General features: G+C 40.2%; 1 long non-coding RNA gene, 1 pseudogene and 1 gene segment (V, D, J or C); all 3 read left to right on the top strand.

Moving 5' to 3' along the window:
• Positions 1-21,743, top strand: part of LOC148815891 (Ig kappa chain V-III region MOPC 321-like) — a 736,297-nt gene that overhangs the window by 296,286 nt on the left and 418,268 nt on the right.
• LOC148815898 (uncharacterized) lies at positions 3,691-6,106 on the top strand (annotated as a pseudogene).
• On the top strand, positions 18,234-21,733 carry LOC148815897 (uncharacterized). The gene is made up of 4 exons (XR_016086035.1): positions 18,234-18,307; positions 18,475-18,879; positions 19,386-19,552; positions 19,848-21,733. It is a non-coding gene; the product is annotated as an uncharacterized LOC148815897 (long non-coding RNA).

Here is a 21,743-nt window from a genome sequence, read left to right as displayed (position 1 = left end):
AAGAAAAAAGTTAATTAGGTTCCTGTCATCCCTATTAGGGTCATAGACATTTGTTAAGATTACTGGAACATTGATCATTTATTACATTACATACCTTACTTTATGATTTGAGACAACCTGAGATACAATGAAAGGTATAGCCTTGTGCAAAACATCCCATGGGCCTCTGCAGCTTTGTATCCTCTCCTAGCAGTTTAGCAGTGAATCCAACAGTCCACAGAAGCACAAGAAGAAACTACAGATTACGTTGCTTGCAGATATTAACACCATAAACAAAGGTAAACAACAACAGCTTTGATACATGTACACATTGTAAACAAGGAATAAATACCTAACATCTTATTTTAAATTGAGTTAAGAATGTGCCTAAAATATTTTACTTAACTGACTATACAGTAGGTGGTGATTTAATTAGGTAATTGAAGATTTATTATTGTCATTGTTCCCAGGTTTGGAGGTGGCTGAAGATGTCCTTACCTTAATCATGCTTCTCCTTTACCAGCTTTGAAGATTAGTCAAAAGACATTTAGAGCATCTGCAATTTTATGTACAGATGAGACTAAGATGAACCTTTCCCAAAGTAATGGAAAGGTAAAATGTTAGGATATGCAGAACCTCCAAAGAACATTACCTCTTCTGTGAAGCAATGACGGCATTATGCTTTGCAGTTTTAATTGTCTGAAATCAACCAAATAGAGACAAAGCAAATATATACAAAATTATCATTATTCCTCTTAGATTATTGCAGTGCACTATGTTCAAGTCCAACATATACAGTAACAGTACTTTAACAGTACTTTTGCTACTTTTTTTCTTCTTTTAAACACTGTATAATTTCAATGTTATTTTCCATAAATACAGTATTTGCTTGATACATACATTCTGCATTCAATACAGATGTATACTGTATCAAAAGAGTTTGGAGTGGGAAATAAAATGAGTATATTAGTATACTCATTTTATTGATTCTATATTTTCTATAGTCAGGATAGAAGTTAATACAATTGCCATAACTCTTTACAAATATTAATAACTGTAGCAAAGCTGAGATTGTAAGCACAGGTAAGTCATCAAAGGGCGGAGTTATTTTTATCAGGAGAGACACATTCTTTGGATTCTCACAAGAAAATCAAGGAATTCGCTGCACCATGTGAGGAACCCAAAGAAGGCTCCACAGCCAAAACATTGTGTTTCTTTTCTTCTCTTTTCAACAGAGAATAAACCTTTACTTGTTCCTTTGCAGCCTACAGATGCTGATGCAGCTACGTACTTGAACTACTTCTTACTTCAAGTAATCCTAGTAAAACATTAATAAAACATAAATGATTTTTTAGCAGTTAACATTGCTGCTCATAGAGCTGGGGCCCTGGATTTACTTCCTTGGGTGATGTCTACATGGAATTTGTACATCCTCTGCACGTTTGTTTAGGTTTCCACTAGGTACAGTAAGTATTGGATAAAAAGTGACTAGAAATTAATGGTTTAGAATACAATGGTATGTGAGTGTACGTGTTTGGCTATCTCATGTTTGCTCAGCTGAGTCTGTGACTTCAGGTGCCCACCCTGATCTTCCTGGCCTCTATCAGTCAGGACTCCACCTTCACTCATTATTGTGAGAGTTTTTCTTGCTGCTGACTGGTAAGAGCAGTTCTTTTAAGCATTGCAAAACTGTGTGTTTTCTGTGTGTTTAATGTCTGTAATCCAAAATGTAATCTTTCACTGTAGTGATACCTTTCACAACAACTTATAACATTTAAGTCTCTGTATTTGAGATTAATAGACCAAAATAATCTCAAACCATCAAAGGTATTTTGTACCAAGTATATAATTACAATAAACTAATAAGAAAATTGGTCATTTATACTTTACAAATTATAAAAAGAAAATCTTGTGATAGGAGTTCTATTTGTGATGTTTATAACAATATGACAACAGTGGTGTAGATAATGAAATTTGTTGTTACTTGATCTGCCTTAAGGCACTCACACGTATATGCAAGTATATGTACACATAAAGTCTGCATCAGGAGACGTACAGAGTATAGATTAACAATCTGTTTCACAGCACTATTCATTGTGTAATTTAAAATCTTATGGACTTTATCATCTCAGACACAATATTTAGACTATCAAGAGAGACTATAGGGTTTCTATCCATTTCCACTTCTGCTTTTCCTGGTGAGGATTGCGGTGAGGCAAGTGCAAGCCAATCATACATGGGGACAATTTGGAGGCCACGGTAAGGGCCAAGAGGGGAAATTTGGCCTGGACACTGGAATGACCCCCTACTCTTCTAGAGAAATGCCCAGGGATCTTTAATGACCACTGAGAGTCAGGACCATGGTTGAAGGTCCCATCAGAAAGACTATACTGGGGCATTAGGACCCACACAGACTGCAGGGTGGGTGCCCCCCACTGGTCCCACTAACACCTTGTCCAGCAGCAAACGTAGTTTCCGAGGAGGTTTCCCATCCAGGTTGGCCAGGGTCAACCCTGCTTAGCTTCAGTGGGTAGCCAGTTGAGAGCTGCAGGGTGATATAGCTGCTGGCCCATTTCCTTCCATTTTATCCAATACAGTGATGTTGCAGAGCGAGAGCCTATCCCAGCAAGCAATGGGCATAAGGCAGAATACACCCTAGATGGTACACCAGTGCATTACACAGGGCACACACAAACACAAAAACAAACTTATACAGTACCAAGGCCAGTTTTCTCAGAAGTCACTTAATCTAACAGTAAGTTTTTGCTTTGTGAAAGGAAACCTATGCAAACACAGAGCAAGGTCTAGAATTAAACTCAGGGCCCCAGTGCTTCAAGGCAGCAATGCTGATCACTGGGTTGCCTGATATGCATGTTACTAAGTTTAAATATTATATTTTAATTTGAGGTACCTTTTATTAATTAAAATAAAAAGGGCTTTTATTGTGTCAGAGATATGCAGATCCATACATACAATAATTTGCATTAATTAACTTTTGGTACATCCATTCTAAAATCCCTACTCTACAAGTTATTACCTATAGGAGTTGTTTAAGGAGACATACACCTGACATTCAAATGACTTATTTGGTTTTGTTGTCATCTAAGAATTTTATATTAGGTAGAAAAATGTACTCTTCAGCAAGACATTGACCTCTACTAGAGCACGGCCACATTGAAGTTAACTTGCAAAAGAAAAATTCTATAGAAATTCATGGTAAGACTTGGCAATTCCATCAGCTATGCCCAGAAAACTGTAGAACTTTTGCCAGGAGAAAAGGATCAAATTAACTCACATCAGTTTGCTGTAGCTGCTGGTAAGCTGTACTGCAGCATGATGATTGATCAAAACCCAACCACAAATCTCAGTGCACTGCTAAAGATGTTATTATAGAAGCAGTGAATAGCAAGATCAGAAATTCTAAGGGGGATCTTTCATGCACATGCATAGCGTACAGTATATACTGTACACTATGGTAATTGGCTATGTCGGATAAAACGGAATGTCAGATAAATGAAAGTCAGATAAACGCGACTCTGTTGTACTTAATTATGGGTCTGAAACCTTTTGCTTATCACTAAACTTCAATTTGTATATCTTCTTACAGTTTTTGCTGACATTCAGCATCCTTCACATTTAATAATGATAAATCAGATCATTACAGCTCTGGATAAAAATAAATACTGTTTCTTCTGCTTGAAATAAAAGTATCCAAATATTTTCTGAACTGATGTTGATACAATAATATAATGCTAAAATTGTAAAATTTTATAAGCCCCCATTTGTCACACAAAATGTTAACAGGATCACCTCCTAACAATGTTATATCCAGAATATTTAGGAAAGGTTTCCATGTGTACAAGTGCACATGAACACATAATTGCAGATCACAAATTGATTTTCTATCCTTTACTCTTAGGAAGAAGAATCATGGAAATAATACAAGGTACCAAAAAATCACCAAGGCTGAAGATGTACGAAATGACAACAAAATGCTAATGAAACCTTATGCTAATTGGGAAGATTTTTTAATGCCAGCTCCAATTTCCATAGCCATTTTAGGAGAATTAGTCTTTATCTCTTCTAATACAGACTTTTCTATCAATAAAAATCCCCCAGATGGCTTTAAATTCATTCGTTACCCAGAGTCCTTCCGCGCCTGTCTCATGCAAGTGTGCAATGCTGGATGGGGTGCGTTCAACGAGGCCCATAAGAACATGGACCAAATTCGTCTCCACTCTGCCAATGTGCCAGAGTATGTAAAATTAGCAGTCAAGTTGATTGTCCGAGATGACGACAAGCTCATCGAGCTCATGCTCCCTGACCAGCTAGAAAACATCAGCTCCATAGCAGAGGAGTGTAAAATCCTGTCAGAGCTCACAGAGAAAAAATTCACCTTTGTCATTGATCTGATTCAAGAGCTGATGGAGGCCTGTTTGAATGCTAAGGCAGCCTATAGTGAAGAATTAGAAGAACTGAAGCAGACAATAGAGGAATCCAAGTTGAGGAAACAAACAGCAGAAGAAGGAAAACGTAGAGCAAATAAGACATTTGAAAACATGCAAAAGCAGTTGGATGAAGCTCAACAAGAATATAAAAAAGCCATGGACTCTCTGCCCAGTGGTTGGGATATTGTTGGCATGAACTTTGTGGAGGGCCTCACTAATTTAGTTAATATCTGTTATAGTGCTTGTACTGCAAGTGTAACTAAGCATGGAAGAAAAACAAGTAAGGAGCAAAATCCCATTGCGTTAGGCAATGTTTATGCCAAATCACAGGTTCTCTTGAGTCTCCTAGAACTAGTTAAGTCTTTTTTTCATGAAGACAAAATACATTGGGGCGTACTTTATGATCAAAAGAAGGAATGTGCAAAGTCTGAGTGGGTGGCAGATCAGGTGAAAAGAGTTAAGGAATCTTTGGAAAAAGAAGAAGACTGCAAGCCAAAAATAACAGCAATGCAAATGTGCGAAGACATTCTTACAATCTGCTCTTGTCTAACAGATATTGCTCCAGACAATGTCTGTGAAGAAAGCAAACAAAAAGAGTTAATAACAAAACTAAAAAAGTTGAAAACACAGGCTATGAAGTTTGATACCGAGAGTAAAGGCTTCACAGGTGCCTCTGCCTTTCCTGTAACCCCCCCACAACTGGCCAAACAGCAAGAGGAGCAAAGTACACAGAGAAAAAGTGCAGGCGACGTCGCAGCTGATAACGCCCGTTTTCGCATAGAGCAGAGTCGAGCTCAGATGAATCAAGCACAACAGATGTTCCAGAAAAGCTTGGAAAATCTGGACAAATACCATAGTGACCTGACTGAAATCCTAGTCACAATGAGGAGCTGTGAGGTGAAAGAAATCGACTTCAAGACCACTATTAAAATGCTGACGAAGGGACTGGATGCGATGGGAAAAGTAAAGGAACAATGGGAGAAGATGGTATTCTTTTTCCACATGCTCTCCAACATAATCAAAACCAACCTAAACAAACATTTAAAGGATGTTGTCCAAACTGCAGAAAAAGCAGGTTCTTCCAAGCTTGGCTATTCAGCAAAATCATTCCTGAGAGATCTGCTGTATAACCAAGCTTTCCAAGCATCTAATATTGCCAGTTTGGTGAACATGATCTCTGGGACCTACACAGAGATCTCCAACTTGTACCTCATGGATAGAATCAGCAGCTTGGGGAAACTCATGGCCTTAGACCCCAGCAAATCCGACTTTGATACAGAACGGAAAAAGTTACAGATTGGCTGTGAAGAAGCAGAAGCAGGAATAAAAACAATTGTACTGAAAAATAAAATAGAATTTGAAAGGAATACAAAATCAAGAACAGAGAAGATTGAAAAAGCCCTCAATGGAGCATTGCCCCCAGCCTCTGAGGAAGAGATAAAAGAAGTTAGACAATGTGTTGAAGTGGGAATGAAGATGTCAACTCAAGAAGAAGAAGATGAGGGGCAGTATTGTTAGCTCTTACATTTTCCTGCTGAAAATGCAAAGAAATAAATGTACGAGTCCTACAAAATATGCTTCTTTGTCACACAGGCTTATACTATAACATGATAGACATGATACTGGAAAACATTGCTTAATAGAAAACTGCAGGATTTGTTCAATGGGAATTAACGGGCTCGGGGTAGTTAGTTTGGATTCACGGAAACTAATATATTTTTTCTGCAATAATACAGTATACACATTTCTGTAGTAATATTATTAGTTTGATTATAGTATTACGAATTAATTGGAGTGGAATATATTTTTCTATTTTTATTGCTTATTGCTTAAGGTACATATGTGTTTCCTGCAGGTATTGTGATGATACTTTTATAATGGACAGCCTCAGAGTAGATCTTGTCTACAACAGAATTGTTCTACAACAATATGATAAATGTGTTTGCTTAGTCGTGATTTGTTTCTAAATCTTTGAAATTTCATTTGCTGCTTCTACGGTTTGCTTCCTCCATATTTGAAAATATGACCATTTCAATATTTAAACAGGAATCTAGGTCACAGATATAAAATTAATAAAGAGCAGTGGTCCTAGTAGAGATCCCTGTGGTACTTGATTACATCACATCAGACTAACACATCCTTATCTGTATCATCTGTTTTCTGTTTAATAATTAATTCTCACTTGTTTCCCTGAATCCCTACCAGATTTGAGAATTAATTTGAGAATTAACCTGTTCTTTTTATATACATTTGTAGCGGCAATGCTTATTAATAAGACAGAATTAAGTGTTGCTGTGCTTCCTAAATGAGGCCCCATCTCTCTTTCTCATCTCTGTGGTGCAGCCACAGAGAAGCTATTCATGCAGTTCTGATTTAGATTTATCTTTGAGATAAGAAGAGCTTCCAAATGGGGATGTGCCCAGCCATGCTTGGCTATCATGATCAATGGCCATTCCTGGCACCTATCTGTCTGTAAGATTCTTGGGAACATCTGGATTGCGGTCCTAGATGTCAGAGGTCATTGTGACTCATCTCTCACTTTGACCAACCAATCAGGAACCTGCAGGGCGTGGTAACCCCATGTGGGTCAGAAATGGCCACTAAACTTTCGACCAGTCACCACCTGTCTTGGTCCTGGTTTAAAAGACACTGCACAGCTCAGAAACTTTGCTTCTCCGGCCACTTTTCACACCCTCAGAGACAATCACGTGACAGTGAGTGTTGTCTGGGACTGGAACCTTGTTTCAGCAAAGTGTCGGCCCAAGGAATGCCCGTACATAAATTGCTAGCCGACACCAATGTGGACGCTTCGCTTGATCACCAGAGTATACGTTTGGACTGTTGTCGACAACTTGAATACGTTTTTATTCAGCAACAGCGCTACACCGGAAGCAAACCGAGTTTCTTCCCTCTAAAAAGTGACTTGCTCGGACCCGTGGTCACGCTATGTGCATAGAGACTTTCTACTAATCAGCCAGACTACTAGTAGGTTCCTGAGAGAGACACTGTCGGCATGTCGCCACAGCAGAAATCTCTCCTCCTAATTCGTCCATCTCCGAGCTGCACCAAGACTGGTTGGCAAAAAGCCAGAGGACGCCGGGACGATGCCTATTGGCTATTGGACGCAGCCGCTAGCTGGTCTTGGTATCCATACCAGGAAATACAAATCTACATCTGAAAAAGTAAACCCAATGTTCTACATTGCATCTCTAGAATTCAACTGTTACCTCAACACAAGTTGATATCAATCCAATTCATATGAGTAATGTATTTACTTTTGAGTAGCTAATGTAGACTGATTAACGGTAGTATAGCGGAATGGTATACTGAAGCATATTCTTTGTTTGTATCTCTATATGGGGAGACAGCAGGAGGCCACAGGAGTAGGGGGGCAGCGAGCTGTGCTCTCTAAATACAAGGTCGTTACATTGATTTAGTAGGAGACGTGCACTTGATCACTCAAATGTGGGTGGGTTCCACTGGGATGCCCTGCAGCATTTACAGGGAATTACTTTATACAGAACAGTGTATCATGTGGCTTTGAGACAGCACTTACATGACATACCGCAACTGACCTCTGTGATCATTCAGTATGTCGATGATATTCTGATTGCTTCCCCTGATGAGGAAACCCACAAGTCTGAGCTGCATCAGGTTTTGGAGATTCTAGCTAAAAAGGGACATAAAGTTAGTTACGATAAGGTCCAACTGTGTTTAGGATTGTGTAATTTTAACAAGGCTTGGATGGACTCTTTTTACAGAGTGAGCACACCTCATAACAGATCTGCTTAAGGGGGGAGTGCAGTCCAAGAACAAGATTGCCTTGGATACAGCAGCAAAAGCTGCCCGTAATAATTTGAAACAAGCTCTTTTACAGGTGCTAGGACTGGAGTTTCCTCAGATGGATCAACCATTCCTTTGTATGTAAGTGTGGAAAATGGGTTCTGGGCAGCTGTGCTGACGCAGGAGCATGGAGGTAGGCACCTCCCGGTGGGATACTATTCAGGACCATTAGATGCTGTTGCCAAAGGGTGGGGTGGCCTTGAAGATTTAATGAAGATTTAATACTGTTTAGCGATGGGTCCTTTCTGGTGCATGAGGGAGGCGGGCAGCCCTGGGAGTGCAGGAGTCTCTTGAGACCTCTGTTGGTAGAAAAGGGACAGTTACAGGACATTCAGGCTGAGGCCTCCAGAACAGAGAAATGCAAATGGTTAGAAAGGAATGTGGGGCTGCATGATAATTATGTCAACTACAGCTCAGGTGCGGGTGCTACAGCTCAAACGTCCTGCTCCTGAGGGACCTTTCATGCACTGGCAAATCGACAATTGTAGCTTGCCAGTATGTAAAGGGAAAACTGGACTCTTAAAGATTGTGGATCTGTTTTCCTGGTGGGTTGAGGCCACTGCCTCTTTAACTGCCCAGCCGCTTGGATTCTGATCAAGGGACATACTTAACAGGGAAGGTGTGTCAGGCTGTGGCTGGGTTGTTAGGGGTGAGATGGGACCTTCATTGCCCCCATCACCCTCAGTCTGCAGGAACGGTGAAACGAATGAACAGAACTCTGAAAGACTGACAAGATGTTATCTAATGACTGAAGGAACACTGTGGGTAGATGCTCTGCCTACGGTCCTGTGTAGCCTGCTGGCTGAATCAAACAGAACTGTGGGACTGAGCCCATTTGAGATCATCATGGGCCAACCAATGAAACTCCCTGGAGGGCCAAATTTGGCTAACAGATTGTTGAGTTTGCTATCTAATTCTCTATTGCAGTATTGTAGGTTCTTAACTAAAGTGGTGCACGGGGCTGGTGAACAGGTGCTGGATGCTTGGGGACTTCCAGTTGTAGTGGTTTGATGGGTTTACTGAGACAATTATTAATTGTAGCAGTAATCACGAGATTGTTCGTTGGGGCTTTTAGAAAATCAATCGTCAGAACAACTAACAACGCACACACACGGGTTCAATACACGAGATACATTTATTAATATAAATTGTGCACCAAACATATACTAGTCTGCCTGGATACGAGCGGCAGACCTTACTGTGAGGGTTATCAATATACAAGGTATATAATCTCGAAGAGATGCAAACACAAAGAGATACACAACAGAGAATGTATGTCAATATTTATCGTTCGGTTACCAAATCGCTAATCAGTGTTATTACCCACTGTTACTCTAAACTCGGAAGTAAATACATTACTCATGAATTAAATTGATAACAACTTGTGTTGAGGTACAATTGAATTCTCGAGACGCAATGTAGAACATGGGGTTTACTTATCCACTGTGTATGGATTTGGAATTTCCCGGCACGAACACCAAACCAGCTGACAGGCTCTGTTGGAGCCTCTGTTCCAGCGGTTGTCCAATGGGCGTTGTGTCTGCGTCCTCTGGCTACCGGCCAACCAGTCGAGGTGCAGCTCAGAGTAGAACGGGCGGAGGAATCTGACTGCGGCGCGCAGGGCAGTCGTTGCTCCGAGGGGATCTACCAGTAGTCCGGCTGGCTAGTAGAAAGTCTCTATGCACAGAGTGTGACCGCGAGTCCTCGCAAGTCACTCTTTTGCCTGGGAAGAAGCTGGTTCGTTCCCGGTCCAGCGCTGCTTCTGAATAAGCTATTCAGGTTGTCGACGAGGGTCCAACTGTAGGCTGCCGTTGATCAAGCGGAGCATTCACGTTAGTAGAATTCTGACTACGTACGGGATCCTCGGCCTCACGCTTAGAACAAAGTCCAAGTCCTTTTGCAGACAACAGCAGTTGTCACGTGATTGTCTCTGAGGATGCACGAAAATGGCAAAGGAGAGCCCCGATCTGAGCTTGCGCTCCCTTTTTGACCAAGACACAGATGTGTGCTGATTGGTTGAGAGTTTGGCGGGCATTGGAGACCCACGTGGTATTACCACGCCCTGCCAGTCCCTGATTGGTTGGTCAAGGTGAGATATAAGTCACTTACTCTTGACACTTAGGAATGCAGTCCAGATGTCCATTCGGCACTCCCTAGACTGATAGGCGCCAATGGATGACCATTGATCATGATAGCCAGGCTTAGCTAAGTGCATCCCCGTCTGGGAGCTTGTTCCTTATCAAAAGAAAACATCTTAAAACAGCCTGCATGAATACTTTCTCTGTGGCTGCACCACAGAGATGGAGGGTGAGATGGGGCCTCCTTTAGGACAGCATACCAATGCTTAATTCTGTCTTATTAACAAGCATTGCCACTACACAGTAGAGGGAAGACATGACCTGATACCTGACGAGTGGTTGTGAGTGAAAAAGATGCCCTGACTGACATTGCAACCCAGCTGAGAGGGACCATACCAAGTGCTACAGACTACCAACTCTGCCATCCGAATGACTGGGCGAGATCGCTGGATCCATGCATTGCACTGTCACTGAGCCACTGCACCAGAGACTGAGTGAACAGAAATAATGCTGTTGCTATTCTTTCTGTGTCTTACGGGCTTCCTAAGAGCGGCCAACAGTGTACTTGTTAGGCCTGAGGAACATCACTCTGATATTGGGGAATATGGTATCAACACATTCTTGGCATTGTCATATCTATCAGCCACAAATTATAATCAAAGTTAATGTTGTAATGCTATACCGAGATCCTGATGATTGATCTCCACATGGCTGAAGTCTGTGTTTGGGTTCTAAGATGGAACTTTGTTACAGTATCTATTTGTAGGGTTAGTATTGCTTATACAGTATGTGCAATTGTAATCGTCACTTGCGGTAAGATTTTAATCACGTCTTGCTGTAATCGTGTAACTCACAAAGTCATGGTAATGCATGCCTGTACTCCTAAAAAGGCGAAGTCTGCCTCATGTTGTTTGTGTAGTACTGAAGGGGGGGAATGAAGAAAGATAGGAAATGTGAAAAAATGGTTTACTTGTTTCTTTATGCACAAAGACTTCTTTTGGTACAAAACATTCCATGCTTAAGCTCTTTTGAGTTATGGCAGGGATGGGAGTTAACTGATAAGAGATTCCAAGTATAAGATAGAGACTCCCTAACTATGGGAAGATAAGACTGGCCATTCAAAGTGTTCAAGATCTAGAGAATGTCCAAACACAGGTGACCTTCCCCCATTACCACGGTAACAATTTGCGTCAGAAATGGATGAAGTTTGCTATATAAACTGGAGCTTTGTACCTATAATTTTGAACAACTCTTTGAATATACTGTACCTAGCATGCAATTAAACTCACTTGTTTCAACTTCATCTCGGGGTCCAGAACTTATTTGTTTGTTACAACAATGGTAACCCCCCTCAGCAAACATCCCCTTCTGTTTTAAAGATGGAAATGTTTACAATGTCAGGTGTTGCACACTTTATCTAAACTCTTAGAGACACTTGCTAGTCACCTATAGCAGTAACAATACTAACATAAATCTCAATCACAATAGGTAAATTTAAAAAATAAAATGAATGAAAATGTAGCAAATTTGTTTTTATAGGCAAATCAATACACAAATGTTTACAGTAAGAAAACATGGATTCATTTTTTGTTACTATTTCATTTCCAGAGTGCTGTTGTCAGAGTGCTCCGAGTCTCTTCACCCAGTTGATTTGTTACAGCTATGCACTGGCTGAAAACTGGCCAGGCTCCACAGCTCCTGGTTTATGATGCAACAAACCATCAGTCAGGAGTTCCTGATTGATTCACTGGCAGTGGGTCTGGAACAGCCTCTACACTGATAATCATTTTGTGTGTGTAGATGTATTTAAGTACTAAGCTTAACAGGCTATGAAACTGAAAATTGGAAATAAAATAAATTATGTTAATTAATAGTATAGCTTTTTAATATTTAATATTTTAAGCATAACTAGATAACTATTTTTATCTTGTAATATTTATTATATAAAATGCAATCCAATCAACTCCATTTCTAAAGACAGATCACAGACGCTATTGTGAGACACTGGGGATCTGGATGTTTTTCATTTAGATGTGTTAATCAAACAGAACCACAAAAACACTGACTACCATTATTAGTATTGACCTCAAGAGGGATGCAGGGCACATCAGTGCTGTCTCCCTTGTAACAGCACCATGATTTCATCAGTGAAACAGGCTTAATTTCCAACAATCGTCAACTCAGTTCTCCCATTGCTGACATTTGTCTCCTCCTAGCTAGTGATGTAAAAACTGCACCGTGTTTAGATTTCTTATTCAGCACTTGAAGGATTTTAGTCTGAAAAATTCTGATATTTTAATAATTTAAATGGTGTGTATATAATAAAAACCGGAAGGAAACAAAATCTCCTTGAAGGAGATCTGTTTCTCTTTATAAATTTGGTGAACTTCTTACACAAGGCACTTCTTTTAAATAATTTGTAAGTATTTTTACCCCCACTCTGTGAAAAAAATGAAAGTTCAAAAATGTGGTGTCAGTTCACATGCCTTGAACAACATTCCACAGTAAATGAAAGAACATTACTCATGTGATGCCTCTTGATTATTCATAGTGAAGTATGAGATCTCTCCCCCACAAAATGATCATTACTACTACTGGGAAGCTTATAATGGAGTGGAGTGGTGGCACTGTGGTTAAGGCTCTGCACTTGAGGGTAGAAGGTTGCCGGTTATAATCCCATGGCTGGCAGAGAAATTCTATTCTGTTGGGCCCCTGAGCAAGGCTCCAGGGGTGCTGTATAAATGGCTGACCCCCAGCTTCTCTCTCTGCCTGTGTGTCTTGTGGAGAGCAAGATGGATTATGTGAGAAAACAAATTCCTAATGCAAGAAATTGTATCATCCAGGTGGAGCCCCTGTTACCTGCAAAGAACTTCTGGTGAAGTGTCCAGAAAAGCCCTATGTATGTGCAAGTAATTATTATTATTATTATTATTATTATTAAAATTAAAGAATTGCACATATAATTTCTTTGCCTGTTTTATTAGAATTGCACACCAACACATTATTCTGCATCAACAGTTTTATATCTCCAGTCATTGTACATTTTAAATTTTCTAGAGCCAAAACAGATTTGAGTGCAGTTACTTGAATAAATTTGAATCAAACTCTGATACTTTTGTCTTGTTTTACTTGTTTTTTGTTTATTTAACAGCGCAGGAGTGGGAGGAGCCACAGTGAGTACTGGTAAAAGTCACCGCCCCATCTGAGGGGGCAGAGACACTGGTGTGAGGTTAGCGAAAAAAAAACCCACAAAAAACACAAATAGGGCTGGAAAAAGATTTTAAAAAATGCTAAAGAAAAAATACACCGCTTAGCACAGCAGTGGCCAGGCTGGACATACCCTATTTAACAGGGTCTAGTCTGGGAGAGCAGGGAGCGTAAGGCCTAAATAAAAATAAAACCTCAACCTGTCTCGGTAAAAGATGCATGGCAGGAGAGGGGGGGACAAGGGTCAGTCTGCACCAATATAGATACACGGTGGGACCGGCAAAAAGAAAACAAAAAGGAAAAAAGAGGGCCTTATGCTCAGTCACAATCCCCTCCAGGACTGTCGGTGGAAGGTCCTCCCCTTGAGGGGGTCTGCGCATCCCTTCAGGGAGGTGCTCAGTGTATCTTTAAGTGCCCCCGCAGCCGTGGTTGCTGCAGCAATCCATCGTCCTCAATCCAGGACTCTGTCTCCACACTGAACACACCCCCATGTAATGCCACAACTGTTTCTGGGGTGGAATTCCCCAGCTTGGTTAAAAGACAAGCCTTTGCATCTCTGGAACAGAAAAACAAACAGCGATGTCTACACACTCTAGAAAGCAAGGCTGGTAGGGCTTGATGGGGGTTGTGTGAAGTGCACTTCACCTCTCAGGTTTCCTGTTTTTATTGAAGGATAATGACCCTTGCACTCTTGGTTAGATTGAATACAAACAAGGTGTAACCTTTTGCAAAATCATTACGGTGGGCCAGAACTGACTTCTGGTCAGTACATAAACAGATGTTTATCTGCTGTTTGAACTAGATTAAAATATTCACAAACACAGATCTCCCTGGAAACAAAAAACAGGTTGTAGTGACTTTGCAGGTACAGTATGTGTTTGCCATCCTAGTACAAAGCCAAGAAATTAATGCTGTAATGTTGAAAGTTGTAGTTTCCCGTGTAGCTTCCTCTGAAGGATTCATTGTCTACAACCCCAGCACAAGCATCTTTGACTGCTGCCCAAGTTGTTTTCTTGGTTTTAGATTCTGCTTCTCACACCAGGGCTTTAGATTTTCAAATGGACATTGTCAAAGGGGTTCATTTTTGTTGGGCCTAAGCAGGCCTGGGAATGACATACCCATGGTGCCACTTTCACCCTTTTAACAAACAGCGATGCTGAGAGAACATTAATTTTAAAGTCAGCTCATTGGCCACAAGGCAGAAGGACTCTTTGTTGCTCATGAGTTTCATTTCTGCACCTAGCTCAGCATTATCTTGTCCTGGATAAAAAGGTCCACCTGGATGTGTCACAACAGGTCTTCTTTATTATTGCCGGTTGTGAATTTGGTTCCTTTTTCTGAAACCTTGGTTTGCGCCATCCAATGTAGTGACTTCATGCTTTCCCGCAGTATCTCTGTAAAACAGTGCTGTAGAGAGCTGTGTTCTCAGGGTGTATTCATTGTACTTAAGGATGGTTTCTATCAGAACCCTGTGAGATTAAGGGCTGTTGCTCTGACTGATCTCACAGTCACCAACAGTGATGCCTATCTGTCTGAAAAGCAATGCCACAGGGTAATTCAAAACGACTACCCTGGTGGTATCTGCAATCTTGTCACCATTTCCTTTGATAATATTGGTAATATTGTTTGATACTGTAGATCATGGTGTTGTTCAAGTTCATCTAATCATTGCTGTTTCCCGTTACGAAAAATTCTTGAAAGACCTGTTAGCAGTGAGACTCCATTAAAAGATTTCTCGGTGCTTGACTGTGTTGGTAATACTTTTACAAAGTCAGATTTTGTGCATTCTTGTGAGCTGCAGTGCACAGACTCTGTGGTTAAAATATCTCACCGTCTTATTGCGTCAGACATAGACCTTTCTTCTTTCTCACAGCCCATTTCTTGTGACTGAGTTTGATTTGACTCCATGTTTGATAAACATTAGTCCTGAACCCTGTTGCTGCTGAGGGTTCACTATTTATCACAGCATTAGCAACATGTCTGCACATGTCTTTAGCAATATATGCTGTTGCTTTTTATGTGCGGTTTTGCAATTTCACAACAATGTCTCAAAAAAGTACTGCTTTCCTAAATAGGGCCCTGAATATATCACTGATCCCCTCCAGTACTGGACTGGCAAGCCTTCGAAACCGGTCAGTCTGTAACTGGCTTGATACTGGTGATAGTCCCAGTACATGGCAGAGTCTCCATAGGGTTTAATTGGTTATTCTTCATAGGCCTGAACTGCAACTTGAATATCACTTTCCATATGTGAAGTTGCTGGGTTTGTTCTAATCACTTCTTATTTCAGTCGTTATTGTGTTGAAAGGCTCAACATTTACAGGAACATAATGTGACTTATTGAAGGAGGGCATGATGAGCAATCCTTCTGATCCTTGGATAAGTAAACAGTGCAGGATAGGTGTGTACTTTAAGTGTCGCCAAGTAACTGGTGATGTTGTCTATGTAGCAGGATAGGGTATTAAATTCAGGTGATCAGCAGGATGGGGTGACTTCTTCCCTCTCAAGCTGCCTCAAACCTTGTAACACGTGCCCACTCTCCTCTGAGCAAAGTGATATTTTTATCACGAACCTCTTTAAGATTTCTGCTGATGGGGTTACACTTGAAGTAAACTTTTGGATTATCAAAGTTTTGTTGTAGAACATGTTCATCACATTTATCTGTTCATAATTTGTACCTCCCTGCAGGTGTAGAAGAGTTCCAGTTCTTACAGCCATTTTCTGAGAGCAGATCAAATTCAGTATAGTTGTTGAATGTATCAAAAGTGGGAGAAATTCCACACCCTTTTCAGTCTAATGTTTCTGGGGAAAGTAAGCATGAGTCAATATAAAACTTTTTCACCATCTCTTTCCCCAACTTGTCTCATAAAGGCAAGCCCCAGGCATACTTGGACAACACCTCTGTACATGTAAGCAAGTATTTAAACCCCTTGTGAAACTGCGTGTTGACTTACGTTGACAAGGTTGGCCTGCCACTGCCAGCTCGTTTCACATCTCTATGGGTTTTCACAGAAAATGGACACATTCAGGTTTACGTAGAGAATAGGTGTACTGGTCTGATAGCCATTATGAATGATAGCCATTGTCTCGGGCTCTTTAGCTGTACAGTACAAGGAGTCCAGTCTCTCCACACCGATGATGGACAATGTGTCTGCAAGCTGACAGAAGTGGAGGAGGGACATCACATCAGGGGCACCCTACTGTCCACCTGTTACCTGACACTTTGCCGAGGGCTGTAGAGCTTACAGCATATGCTTTTGTCTCTGGTCTCTCCATGGGAATCTGAATGAAGCAGCCCCACCCGTGTGGAAATGGTCATATGTGTCAGGTTTGAATGTTTCTTGGAGGAATACTCACTTAAAGATTCTGTGGGTGAGATGGAATCTTATTACACTTTACTGGTTGGTTTAGCCTTTTATATTGCAGCGTTCAGAGTTCACATTACGGTATGAAGACCAGGCTTCTCTCTCCTGTTCCAGAGCTAGCTTGAGGCTCTCTCTCTCCACTGTCTCTTCCAGCCTTCAGACTGCTGCCTGTCTGACCCTTCCAGTCAGCCCCACAGCTGTCATCTCTCTCCACACTGACTGTGCAGGGAATCCTCTGTACCCAGCCTGCAGTTGGAACAACCACTCCTGCCCCCCTTTCCCTTTGCTGTCTTGTACCAGATCTTCATATCTGGAACTTTTCATTGCAATGTCCTCTAGTTAAGAATATATTGATCATCTTCTATTTAGTTTACCTACCCTTATAGCAAAGGCAAGTTACTGTACAGAGTAATGAGGACACTATGAGCTGTACTCACTCTCTAGTAATCGAGAGGGTGATTGAAGAATAAATGTCCTATATTAAATCCTGTGCTGTCTGTGGTACACTGGTGGCTCTGGGAGATCTGACAGCCTGTGAGGGGTTAAAGTGTGAAGATGAGGCACCTTGAATTGAATTGAACAGTTGGCTACAGTTAGTACATTGTGGGTTCAGTATCTGTGGCAGGTATAACAGAAGTTCTAGTAGAGAGCTGCTTCAGTGTGTGAACTGTAAGAGATAGAGGTTAAAAACACATTCCTTTGTAAAATAACTCATATGATATATAAACAGGTGTGTCATTGTCATGAAATTTGTATAAATGAGTTCCAAAGAAATCCAGAGGAAAAAAGAGCCTCCAGATCTCACAGAACCCTGAGAGCCCAGAGGGCTTGCTTGCAGGACACAACAGTGGCCACAAGGTGATGCTCATCTCAACTTTGTGCTCCAGAACTGTTTTAAAATGAGTAACATTTGTGTGTTTTTTTAAAGAAGGATTCTACGTCAAATACTTGCTTAAACTAAGTAAATAAAAGCTTACTACAGTAAGTAACTACAGTATTAGTTTTAAAGCTACAGTATTACTGCCCTAAAACAGAAAATGTAATAAAGTTTAAGGAATGTGCAAGCTTTTCAATTATTTAGGGACAAACTGTTAACAGTACTGCAGTGCACTGCTAGTAATGCAACAGAAATAAAATAAAATAGTAGAAAGTAACCAAACACTTGCAGATTGCACCTGTTCTCCTAGCTCAGGCCTTTTCTAACTGTCTGTGACAGGATTTGTATACAGGAAGAAGCTTTGCATACCTGTGCCGCCTCACTGCTCCAAACACTTTAAGACTCACAGTGTGGATCAATCACTGTTCAGCTCTTTCAGAGTCACTAACACACACAGGACAATGATGTCACTGATTCTACTGCTGGGGACACTGGGGCTCTTTGTTCAAGGTGAGGATAAAAGGAAATACGTTTAAATGTTTGTACTAGCTTAATGCTCAATTTTCTTAAGACATTTGTAATGTATTCAATTATATATATATATATTGTACACACATTAAATAATGTCATACATGTTTAAGATTTTCATTTTAGAAAATGTCCTTATTTTATTTCAGGTTGCCATGGTCAAATTGTTCTGACTCAGTCTCCAGCTCAAACTGTTCTCCCAGGAAGCTCTGTCTCAATCAGCTGTACAGCCAGTCAGTCTACTAGTGATGATGTACACTGGTACCTGCAGAAACCTGGCCAGGTTCCACAGCTCCTGGTACATGATGCAACTAACCGTTATGCTGGGATTCCTGATCGATTCACTGGCAGTTACTCTGGGACAGTCTTCACACTGAAAATCACTGGAGTCCAGACTGAAGATGCAGGAGATTATTACTGTCAGCAGGACTATAGCTACCCATTCACACAGTGATACATGTCTGTACAAAAACCTCCCTCAGCTCTACAGAAGGTTCACGGGCTCATCGAAAGGAACCACAGAGGACTGAGACTGAGAACAGCTGCTGATACAGGTGACCTGAACTGATTTTTTAAATTTAAATTATTAAAAGATTTTAAGTAGATTTCCTAAAGATGTTTTTTTCTTAAATAACAACATGGCAGGATGCTATTAACTCAAGATTGTTATAAGGGTATGAATTGTTAAATTGTTGGATCTCTATTTTCACTGGAATGTACTGTAGCATTGTATTTTATTTTGTTTATGATACATGTACAGTATGTTATTTATTCTTTGTATTTTTTTTCATGTATTTTTATTGTATCTCTGTTATTCCGATATGCATCACAAAAAATTACTAACACCCAAGACGGTTGTTTTGGCTGTGAAGTTGACTTTGACTTACACTATGTGCCCTTTGCTCTTGTTTAATAATCTTTCAATCAACAGCTTCTTACTTGGCTGTCGTATTTTGAGATCAGTGTCAAAGAGCTGGAATTTATTTTCCTGGAAATCAAGGACTTTGGTGAAAAGGACTTTGGTGAAATTCACTAAATCTGTTTTGTGCTTCTCCTGCAGCTTGTCTTTTTGTTATTGTACCTACAGTACAGTATATTTAGGAAACAAGAGGAGGCCATGAATGTTTTTCCAGCCCTGACTTGTCAGACAGTGGGAGATATTTTAAGTCCAGACAGAACGTGCTATAAAAGAATTACTGCTGAGGACACTGGGGCTCTTTGCTCAAGGTGATCATTGAAACAGAAATTAATCTAAAATTGTTTGACTAAAATAAATTTAATCATATCCTATTTAATCTTATTATTTTAGCACTATTTTAGTACTAGCATAATTCTCTCTCACAATGGGTAGATTTAAAAAAAGAAATAAATGTGTTTTCTTAGGCAGATCAATAAAACCTGCACAGTGCTTTAGTGTTATTTCTGAGCAACTAAAGTATTTGTGTTAGAAAAACCATGAACAAGAGATGTTTTAATCATTTTAAAATTCATCCATCCATCTTCTAAACTCTATACAATACAGGGCCACAGGAGAACGAGAGCCCATCCTAAAAAGCAGAGGGCACAAGGTGGGATACACCCTGCACAGGACACATGGCAAACAGACACTCAAAATACCACGGGCAATTTTCCCAGAAGCTCATGATTAATCAACCAGCTTGTCTTTGGACTGTGGATCATCCAGACAAAACCCACAGATTTGTTGGGAGAACAGTTAAGTCCAAATTATTTTGTGCAAAATAATATGCATTTCCTTTTCAGTATATTGATTTGTTTTTCTCTTTGTGAATTCTGTAAAGTATTTCAGACAAACTCTTACAAAACAGTTCTGATAATTTGAAAGTAATTGGTAAGTATTTTGACATCTTCAATGTGACAGAAACTTAAAAACCTGGCAGTTAGTTCACATGTCATTAACAATCAACACTAAATGAAGACAGTACAATATACATATGCTATTTAATCATATTGTTCAGAAAGGACAGCATTACCCCCTTGTAGCCTGGTCTCATCAGATCTCAGAAGCCAAGCACAGCTTGGCCAGATCAGAACCATAATGGGAGACTTCCAAGGAAGACCAGGTTCCTGCTGTCAGTGGAGCTGCTGAACCAGGATTTACAAACAATCCCAGAATGATGCTGGAGCACAAGGATGCAGTGCTGTAGGAGCTGCTGTCCTTCAGATGAGACATTTAAATCAAACTCTAAACACTAACCTGAGATTTTGACATGATTGAGGTGAATAACAAACTCGTGAGTCTGTTCAAGAGAGTGGGAGTGGGAGTTTCAGAGTCATTGATTTCATTACCTGGTCTGTTGTGTACTGAAGGTACCACAGTGGACTGAGGCTGAGAACAGCTGTAGAGCTGCTATAGTTGAGCAGGGCCATTACATCATTCACTCATACAGTATACATTCATTCATCTTTGTAAAAAACATTTTTGCACATCCCTGAGATGCAGTTACATGCAAAAAGTTATATTACAGGGTCCAGTGTGCTGTTACTGAAGGTGGCATCATCCTGTAGAGTCCCAGACAGTATAACATTCCCCTGCTAAAAGCTGTAAGCACAATTTATGCACTGAGGTCTGTGAAGACAGGTCTGCTGGAATCTGCTGCTGCATCATTCTGAATGATAAATAACACAGTGTTTTTGCAACTTTATCACAGGGATATTCCAAGATTCACACCATGGAGCAAACCTTGTGCCCAAGTTTACTTCATGTTTTCCTGATGATTTTGTCCATTGTTTTTGATTAAATTAATTTCAGAATTCAACTATTGTTGTATTTTAACAGCACATGACAGTTACTGAGATATTTTGCACATTGTTGTGTTAAGTCATTGACACACAATACTCAAGGTTAAGGTTCAAACAAAATCAATCTAATGTTGTTTGACTAAGTTAACTTTAGTCCTATTACTGTATATGTAAAAAACTATATTTCCTTTTCAATATATTAATTTGTTTTTTCTCATTGTCAATTCTGTAAAGTGTTCCAGACCTAAGACAGTTCTGATAATTTGAAAGTAATTGTTAAGTATTTTTACATCTACTCTGTGATAGAAAGTTTAAAAACTGGCAGGGAGTCATATTTGGAAAGTTTAAAACATACAGATGCAGCCATTCAAAGTGCGCGATACAGACACGTACAGACACGCATCGTGACGCGCGATGACGCACAATACCGCGGTACGTTATTGGTTGACTGACAGGGGCACTCGTGGTCCGTTGGTCGGTCGTAGAAAGATTTACAGTAAATGTCTTTACTGTGCCCGTTTTAGCATTGAATATTTATATGGAATTTTACCACTGAAGGGAAATCTTAGTAGCTGAGCATAAAAATAATAGGAGCATACTGTAATGCGTGTGAAGGCCATAAACGATATTAATTTTGGAACTTAAACATACAGTAAAT

The sequence above is a fragment of the Atractosteus spatula genome, chromosome 24 (genome assembly GCF_055471065.1).
Source record: "Atractosteus spatula isolate fAtrSpa1 chromosome 24, fAtrSpa1.hap1, whole genome shotgun sequence".
Classification (NCBI taxonomy): Eukaryota; Metazoa; Chordata; class Actinopteri; order Semionotiformes; family Lepisosteidae; genus Atractosteus; species Atractosteus spatula.
This window is presented reverse-complemented; position numbering and strand designations above follow the sequence as displayed.